Source organism: Phacochoerus africanus, chromosome 14, assembly GCF_016906955.1.
Source record: "Phacochoerus africanus isolate WHEZ1 chromosome 14, ROS_Pafr_v1, whole genome shotgun sequence".
In the NCBI taxonomy this organism is placed as follows: Eukaryota; Metazoa; Chordata; class Mammalia; order Artiodactyla; family Suidae; genus Phacochoerus; species Phacochoerus africanus.
In genome coordinates, this window is record NC_062557.1 from 19,227,326 (window position 1) to 19,237,097 (window position 9,772).

Consider the following 9,772-nt stretch of genomic DNA (forward strand, 5'->3'; position numbering starts at 1 on the left):
TAGACCCCTAGACTGGGAACCTCCATATGCCTCGGGTGCGGCCCTAAAAAGCAAAAAAAAAAAAAAAAAAAAAAAAAGTTCAAGTTCACAGAGCTGGTAAGTGGCAGAGCTGCAATCCAGGTCTAGATCTTTAACCCCTTCTCTGGGGTTGGGTCCAGTGGTTAAACTAATCAGGCTCTGGGTCCTGATAACATGGGGTCAGATCCCTGTATCTTCACCTACTGGGTTTGCAGCTTTGGGGCAGTTCCTCAAGACTCCTGAGCCTCAGGTCTTTCTTTTTTTTTTTTTTTTTTTTTTTTTTTTAGGGCTGCACCCAAGGCATATGGAGGTTTCCAGGCCAGGGGTTGAATCAGAGCTACAGCTGCCAGCCTACACCACAGCTGCGGCAATACCAGATCTGAGCTGCATCTGTGACCTGCACCACAGCTCATGGCAATGCTGGATCCTTAACCCACTGAATGAGGCCAGAGATCAAACTTGCGTCCTCATAGATACTGTTTGGGTTCCTTCCCACCAAGCCACAGTGGGAACTCCCCCTTCATCTTTTAAAAAAATTTTTTTTCTTTTGGCTGTGCCTTTGGCATATGGAAATTTCTGGGCTAGGAATTGAACCTATGCCACAGCAGCGACCCAAGTCACTGCAATGACAATGGCAGATCCTTAACCTATTGGGCCACAGGAGCTTTTATAGGCAGAGCTGGCCTGTGTCTCCCAGGGTCCCTCCTTCGCCACTGCTTCACTCTGCTTCTTGGGGCTGCGTTGTTTCCACAGGATCATAAGCTCCCAGAGGGCAGGCACATTTGCACCCTCTGTCCCCTCCCTGACACACATGCCCCGCCCAGAGAAGAGCCTCTGGAGGGACCTGCTGACATACAGGATGTGACTGGCCATAGCTGCCCTTGCACTGTTATGTTTATGTGACCTTGACTCCTGAACAGGCAGACAGGAACCCCACACAGTACAGGAAATCCTGGGCCTCCCTTCCAGGTCCTGGTAGGGCAGTGGGGGAGAGGGTAGGCTTCCTTTTCAGCTACCCCCCAGGACCTTCTGCTCTTCTCACTGCTGGAGGGGTATGAAGGCTCAGAATGGGTCACTTCTGGGTCCTTGGGGGGAGCTGGGCTGAGAAGCTTTGTCACCTGCTGTTCTTTAGCAGGCAACTAGCTGCTGGGGGAGGTTCTTGGTCGATATACTGGCAGCTTTTTTTTTTTTTTTTTCTTTCTCTCTGTCCATTGCATATATTTTAAAGGTACCATGACAAATGGCGGTAGCTGCACCCGTAATAGTCTTTATTTTTGAACAAACTCACAGCTTGTTCTAGGAGCCACAATGCTGACTTTCTCAAAGCTTGGCCATCTCTGAGAGAAGAGGCAATACCCTGCTTCTCATCACTAGGCCAGGAAGGCAGGATGTGGGAGGTCTGGGAAGGGACAGAAGGGGTCAAGGGCCAGGTAAGACCCTCACTTCTGAGGCTCTCTTGTTTTTTGTTTTAGTTCTTTTTTTTCTTTCTTTCTTTCTTTTTCTTTTTAAGGCCGTGCCCTCGGCATAGGGAAATGCTCGGGCTAGGGATCGAATCAGAGCTGCCGCTGCTGGCCACAGCCACAGCCACAGCAACTCAGGATCTGATCCACATCCGACACCTGCACCATGGCTCACGGCTAAGACAGATCCTTCACCCACTGAGTGAAGCCAGGAATCCAACCCGCGTCCTCATGGATACTAGTCGGGTTCTTAACCCACTGAGCCATAATGGGAACTCTTTAGTTTTAGTTTTCTTGAGCTACAGCTCTGGAATTGTTAAACCCCAGAGGTGGAAAAATCCTCAGAAGTCATCCATTCAATCATACAAATTTACAGATGAGGAAACGAAGGTCCAGAGGGATAGCAGCTTGCCCAGGCACCGGCTGCCCTCCACCCAAACATCTCAAATAGTCAAGCACAGCTATAGCTGGATGCTGGCCTGAAGCCAGTTTCTTTCTGCCTCAGGGCTGGGGGAGAGGGCCCTGAGGGGAAGACAGGAACCGAGGGGAGTGGGAACGGGTTTTCCGTCCTTCCTTCTCAGCTTCACCTGTTGGACCAGGAATGTCTCCAGCTGGAAGGAAGGAAATCCCGTCCAGCACTCATTATCCTACAGGTAAAGAAACAGAGCCCCATGGAGAGGGAAGGACTTGTCCAGGGTTATACTGAGAGGCCTGGGCCAAACTCAGGTATCCTGGGGGCCACTTTTTAAAAAATTTTTAATTTGTCAAACTCCCAATCCATCCCTCCCACCGACCCTGGGCAGTTTTCATAAAACTCTGCATAGCTTAGTCCTCAGTAACAAGCCTTTGCTTTGTGCCTTGGGGCACATGAATTTTTTGCCCTAAACTCTCTTTTGCCTCCTGGGTCTATTGTAAACAGCCCATGGGCAGGACTGTACCTTAAAGCATCCTGAAGGATCTAAGCTTTGAAGCCTTACTCTGTGCTGGATGCTGTGACATCTGATTTGGGATTCTCGGAGGGTTGGAACCGAAAGGGACCTTGGACTACAGATGTCCAGTCTTATTTCCCACAAAAGGACACCAAGGCCCGGAAGGGAAATGACTCACCCAGCAGCACATTAGGCTGGAGCTGATCCTAGGACCCGGGTTTTCTCACCTCCTGTCCTGTTTTCATATTTTATTTTTGATTTTTTTTTTTGCAGTCCCCAAAGTACCTAGTATGGTGCTAGCCTCATAATTTTTCAATAAGCTCCATAAATTCTTTGATTTTTTTTTTTTCTCTTTTCACAGTCACACCTGTGGCATACGGACGCTCCCAGGCTGGAGGTCAAATCAGAGCTGCAGCTGCTGGCCTATGCCACTTGCAGCAATGCCAGATTCTTAACCCACTGAGCGAGGCCAGGGATCAAACCCCAGTCTTCATGGAGACTATGTTGGGTTCTTAACCTGCTGAGCCACAAGGGGACCTCCAGCTCAATAAATTCTTGCTGAATGAACTAGAAACAAGATGCCTCTATGTACAAGTTGACCTCGGTAATAGATAAAAACTTTCAAGAATGCATAGTTCCTTTGATAAATATTTACCAAATGCATCAGTTTACCAGCTCAGTTCTTCTTTGTTCTGTATTATTTTCTGCCCGAGGCCCAGCTGGACTATTTCCACACTAGGCACTCTTCGAAGGCCAGCAGGGCTGCCTAAAATGTTGCTCCACCAGAGACCAGACCTCTGGGCTGGACCATTCTGACAAGGGCCGCCCCAGAGCCTCTGAAATTCTTCCCATGGATCTGAGCGTTTCCACCCCAGGAGAGATGCTAGATGGGAGTTAGCATGCTCTGGGGAACAGACAGGTCACCCAGTGCCAATGGGCCCTCACCCGCAAAGTCTGGAGAGCTTAGGTACCGGGTGGGTGAGAGGGGCTTGGAGAAGACGGGGGCTGTTGCGCAGCATCTACCCAGCAGGGAGAACGTTTGCTCTTTGTCCTGCTCCAAGAACCGGCCAGGACGTTTGTCATGATTTCAGACAGGAATAGAAACTCCCAGAGCCTCTAGCAGTGCTGCTCACCACTCCTCATTCCACTCCCCAGCCTTGATGCCTCCTTCTCAAAGTCCAGGGGTGCTGCCAACCTGTCAGGCTATTGGTTTAAATGCCTGGCTCTCCTCCGAGATTGATTTCCTTCTACCATGAGGCCAAATTCACCACTGGGTCCCAGAGCCAGAAGTTTTCCCTGTCCAGAGTTCCTGTCTCGGCTCAGCGGTAACGAACCCGACTAGTATCCATGAAGACGTGGGTTCAATCCCTGGCCTTGCTCAGTGGGTTAAGGATCTGGCCTTGCCTTGAGCTGTGGTGTAGGTCCTACACACACGTTGCTGTGGCTGTGGCTGTGGTGTAGGCTAGTGGCTGCAGCTCCAATTTGATCCCTAACCTGGGAACTTGCATGTGCCGTGGGCGTGGCCCTAAAAAGACCAAAAAACCCAACCCCCCCACCCACTTTTTCCCATCAGCTGCTAGATCCCATCTGCTCTCTCTTTCCACATCAGGAAACTGAGGTGGTGGTTAAGGAGACACCCCCATGACCCCTGTTTCCATGGTGAATGGTCCTGGCAAGGGCCCACCCTAGGGATTCATAGCAAAGGCAGTTTCATTCTCTATGGGAGGCTCAGAGATCCTTAAAGGCAGTTGCATCTCTACATCTCTGGTACCTACAGCATGTCCTCAAGAAACCTAAGAATTAATGTGGAGTTATTTCACCCTCAACTTACCAGAGAAGGGAAAATCCGAAGGCTCCTCAGAACCCCATCTGGTGAACTCTCCCAACTTCTGGGGCATTAGTCCATGGTCGGGACAAGGTGATGATCTCAGAGAATTCCAGAGAACAGGGCTAGAGTGCTGAACTTTGGAGCGGGGTCCTGCAGGCCCTGTGCCTAGGGTTTGAGGGACAGAGAGATGTGGGTTTGAATCCAAGTTCTTGTTTGCATGAGCTCTGTGACTCTGGGTAAGTTATTTAGCTTCTGGCCATCATCCGAAAGTCTACAAACAATAAATGCTGGAGAGGGTGTGGAGAAAAGGGAACCCTATTACACTGTTGGTGGGGCCACTGGTGCAACCACTGTGGAAAACAGTATGGAGGTTCCTCAGAAAACTAAAAATAGAATTACCATTTGATCCAGCAACCCTACTCTTGGGCATCTATACAGGGAAAACCATGACTCGAAAAGACACATGTACTCCAATGTTCATTGCAGCCCTATATACACTAGCCAAGACATGGAAACAACCTCAATGTCCATCGACAGAGGAGTGGATCCAGAAGACGTGGTACATACACACAATGGGGTATTACTCAGCCACTGAAAGGAAAGAAATAATGGCATTTGCAGCAACATGGATGAACCTAGAAATTATCATGTTAAGGAGTGTCCGTTGTGGCGCAGTGGTTAACGAATCCGACTAGGAACCATGAGGTTGTGGGTTCGATCCATGGCCTTGCTCAGTGGGTCAAGGTTCCGGCGTTGCCGTGAGCTGTGGTGTAGGTTGCAGATGCGGCGTTGCTGTGGCTCTGGCGTAGGCTGGCAGCTACAGCTCCGATTCGACCCCTAGCCCGGGAACCTCCATATGCTGCAGGAGTGGCCCAAGAAATGGCAAAAAGACAAAAAAAAAAAAGAAATTATCATGTTAAGTGAAGTTAGTCACACAGTGAGACACCAATGTTATATGCTATCAGTTACATGGCGTAGGCCAGAGGCTACAGCTCTGATTCAGCCCCTAGCATGGAAACCTCTGTATGCCATGGGGGCACCCTAAAAAGCAATGAATAAATAAATGCATAAATAAAGGACACAATGAACTTCCTTGCCAAATAGATACTGACTCACAGTCCTTGAAAAACTTACGGTTTCCAAAGGAGACAGGTGGGGGGGGGATGGGCTGGGGGTTTGGGATGGAAAAGCTATAAAACTGGGTTGTGATGATTGTTGTACAACTATAAATGTAATAAATTTCATTGAGTTAAATAAATAAATAAATGTAATAAAAAAAAGTTATATAGCTTCTCTGAGCCTCAGTCCCTTCACCTGCTGGATGGGAAGTGCTTGGCCATGACACAGTTATTGACATTCATCATATCAGGTGGGGACCTATTTCCCCATACGCTGCGATCTTTTTTTTTTTTTTGGCTTTTTGCCTTTTCTAGGGCCGCTCTTGCAGCATATGGAGGTTCTCAGGCCAGGGATCTAATTGGAATTGAAGCCACCAGCCTACGCCAGAGCCATAGCAACGAGGAATCCGAGCCTGGAATGCAACCTACACCACAGCTCACGGCAACACCACATCCTTAACCCACTGAGTGAGGGTTCCTCGTGGTTCCTAGGCGGATTCATTAACCACTGAGCCACGACGGGAACTCTGGAAATAATATTTTTTATTTTTATTTTTATTTTTTGTCTTTTCTAGGGCCACACCCGTGGCATATGGAGGTTCCCAGGCCCAGGGTCTAATTGGAGCCACAGCTGCCAAGCCTACGCCAGAGCCAGAGCAACACGAGATCCGAGCTGCGTCTGCAACCTACACCACAGCTCACGGCAATGCCGGATCCTTAACCCACTGAGCAAGGCCAGGGATCGAATCCGCAACCCTATGGTTCTTAGTTGTATTTGTTAACCACTGAGCCACGACGGGAACTCCAAATAATATTTTTTAAAAAAGAATGTACAGGAGTTCCCGTCGTGACTCAGCGGAAACGAATCCAACAAGTATCTATAATCTGAGCCATGTCTATGATTTCATTTAAAACGAAATGAAATCAAAATAAAATTAAAACTCCGCAGAACAATTTCATTTAAAACTCTTCGGGGAAGTTCCCATCATGGCTCAGTGGAGACGGACCTGACTAGCATCCATGAGGATGTAGGTTTGATCCCTGGTCTTGCTCAGCAGGTTAAGTATCTGGCGTTGCAGTGAGCTGTGGTGTAGGTTGCAGACATGGCTTGGATCTGGTGTTGCTGTAGCTGTGGTGTAGGTCAGCGGCTACAGCTCTGATTCGACCCCTAGCCTGGGAACTTCCATATGCTGTGGGTGCGGCCCTACAAAGACAAAAAAAAAAAAAAAAAAAAGAAGAAGAATGTGTGTGTGTGTGTGAGATTGGGTCACTTTGCTGCACAGCAGAAGTTGGCACAACATTGTAAATGAGCTATTCTTCAATTTAAAAAAATTTAAAAGAATAACAGCCAATGGATGGCACCATCATTCCAGAAAAAAAGGCAAGACCCCTGTTTTAGAATGACATGGGATGACTTTGTAAGGGTGGCCTTTCTGCTCAAAGTCCACAGTCAACAAGTGCTCATCTTGGAGTTCCCGGTGTGGTGCAGTGGGTTAATGATCTGGGGTTATCTCTTTAGCTGCTCAGGTCACTACCAAGGAGTGAATTCAATCCCCTCCCCAGCCCAGTGGGTTAAGGATCTGGCTTTACCATAGCGGTGGCATAGGTCTCGGCCTGGGAATTTACATATGCCATTGGTGCAGCCAAAGGGGGAAAAAAAAATTGCTCATCTTGGCTTACAGTTAACATTTATATGGGGAAGAGACGGACACTAACCCGACAATGCCATAAATAGATGTATGTATTTACAGGTCGTTATCAGGGTCAATGAAGTTAATTGAAAGACCAAGGAAAGCCTCTAGCAGGAAGTGATGTTTCATTGAGCTCTATGGATGAGTAAGAGTTAGCCAGGCAGAGGGAAGAGGGGAAGGGGACATTCTAGAAAGAAAAAACAGCCTGTGCAAAGGTCCTGAGGAACAAGGGACACATTATTCAATGACATGAGAGAAAGCCACAATGGCTGGAGTACAGAGAGCTAAGAGGTGGGACCAGATGTAGAAGCTTCTAGGCTGTTTTTATGAGGAGAAGACCAGATGCAGCAAAATCCCCTGAGATACTTATTAAAAATGAAGATTCTGGAGTTCCCGCCGTGGCGCAGTGGTTAATGAATCCGACTAGGAACCATGAGGTTGTGGGTTCGGTCCCTGCCCTTGCTCAGTGGGTTAACGATCCAGCGTTGTGGTGAGCTGTGGTGTAGGTTGCAGACGCGGCTCGGATCCCGCGTTGCTGTGGCTCTGGCGTAGGCCGGTGGCTACAGCTCCGATTCAACCCCTAGCCTAGGAACCTCCATATGCCGCGGGAGCGACCCAAGAAATAGCAAAAAAAAAAGACAAAAAAAAAAAAGAGGAAGAAGATTCTGGGCCCATCGCCACTGAAAAACAAGCTCTGCCAGTGGGATTCAGGAATCGGCATTTTCAAGCACCCTAAAGTTTTTTTTTTCCTCTTTAGGGCTGTATCTGCAGCATATGGAATTCCTAGCCGCACCATAGCAATTCCGATCGAAGCTGCCTCTGCAACCTATGCCACAGCTTGCAGAAACACCAGAACCTTAACCCACTGATCGAGGCCAGGGGTTGAACCTGCATCCTCATGGATATTAGCCAGGTTCTTAACCTGCTGAGTGAGCCACAACAGGAACTCCCTAAAGTTTAAAAACCACCTTTCTGGGCCAGATATAGATTTCAGTGACAACACTGGAAAGCCTTTAAGCTCTCCCTTGATTAGATTTATGTTCTAAAAAAGGTTATTTTGGCTTTGGGAGAAGTCTGGGATGGATGCAGGAAGTGGATTGGTTGGAGAAACAGCTACAGCATCTCAAGTGAGGGATGATGTGGCTGCAGACAAGGGGCAGGGATGAAGATGGGTGGGACTGGTTCATGAGATACTCTGTAGGAAGAACTTTTATCATTTATTACAGAAACATTTATGTATTTCCTTCCTTCCTTTTTTCTTTTTCAGCTGCTCCCACAGCATATGGAAGTTCCAAGCTGGAGCTGTGACCTACGCCACAGTTGCAGCGACTCTCCATCCTTAACCCACTGTGCTGGGGGTCAAATGGGCACCTCCACAGGGACAAGCCGGATCCTTAACCCACTCTGCCACCGTGGGAACGCCAATATATTCACTTTTTCTGATTAGACGAATAATACATGATAGTTACAAAATTTCAGATATACAGAAAAAGATTAAAAAGAAAGCAAAGGTAAATATTTTGGTATATATTCTTTTTGCATGTGTGTGTCTTTTTTTTTGCCTTTTCTAGGGCCGCTCCCATGGCATACGGAGGTTCCCAGGCTAGGAGTCCAATTGGAGCTGTAGCCACCGGCCTACGCCAGAGCCACAGCAACACAGGATCCGAGCCGTGTCTGCAACCTACACCACAGCTCACGGCCACACCGGATCCTTAACCCACTAAGCAAGGCCAGGGATCGAACCTGCAACCCCATGGTTCCTAGTCGGATTCGTTAACCACTGCGCCACGACGGGAACTCCCTGGTATATATTCTTAAAGGCTTTTTAATATGCATACATATTCAGACATATGGGTCTAGTTTTTTGGCGTTTACAGTAAATGGAACAATTCTGTGGTACTTATTTGATTCCTGATTTTCAAGAATACAATATATCATGCGGATCTTTTCAGGTCAATATAGACATATTTTTTAATGTCTGGAAAGTATTCCACTGAATGGATGTGCCCAGGTTTATTCGCCAATCCCAACTGCTGGATATTTAGGTTGTTTCCAACTTTTCACCGGATTACAAGGAAATCTCTTTCCTCCTATACTCACTTTTGAGCACAATGTTTATTTCCCTGGAATACATTTTCGTTAGTGAAATTACTAGGTCACTGACAAACCATCTAGGGTCTATCACATATACCGTGTCCTAAGGGGAGCTGTGGAACAGGGTGGCACTGAAGCCAGGGACCGGAAGTCTTCCTTTTGAAGGCCTTGGACTCTTACAACTGTACCCTGGTTCTTTCCAGTATTTTTTTTTTTTTTCCTCCCCTTGGCACAGATTTAGTGTGTGAGGTCGGAGCTGGTGTCGATGGCGGCGGGTTCGGGACCTGTCCCAGCCATCCGCTCTCAGCCTGGCCCCCAAAGTGGGGCCTCCACAGCCCTCCCAGCCCCTAGGAATCCATCCCCAGTTCCCCTCCCCCAAGGCGGGAGGGCGTGTTAAGGAGAAGCTCAGGCAGGCAGCGATTGCACCATCCACGGTTCGAAAAGGAAGTGGAGACAGCGCAGAGGAAAATCGTGCATCCCAAAGGCTGAGCCCCTAGCAGCCAGACCTGTACCCCCGCAGCAATCCTTCCACCACTACTCACGGGGCTCCGATCCCTTGCCTTCCTCCCCTTCCCCAGCCCAACCCTTGGCTGTGTATTGGCTCTTTAAGAAGCTGTCACGGTGGCGCTGTTGG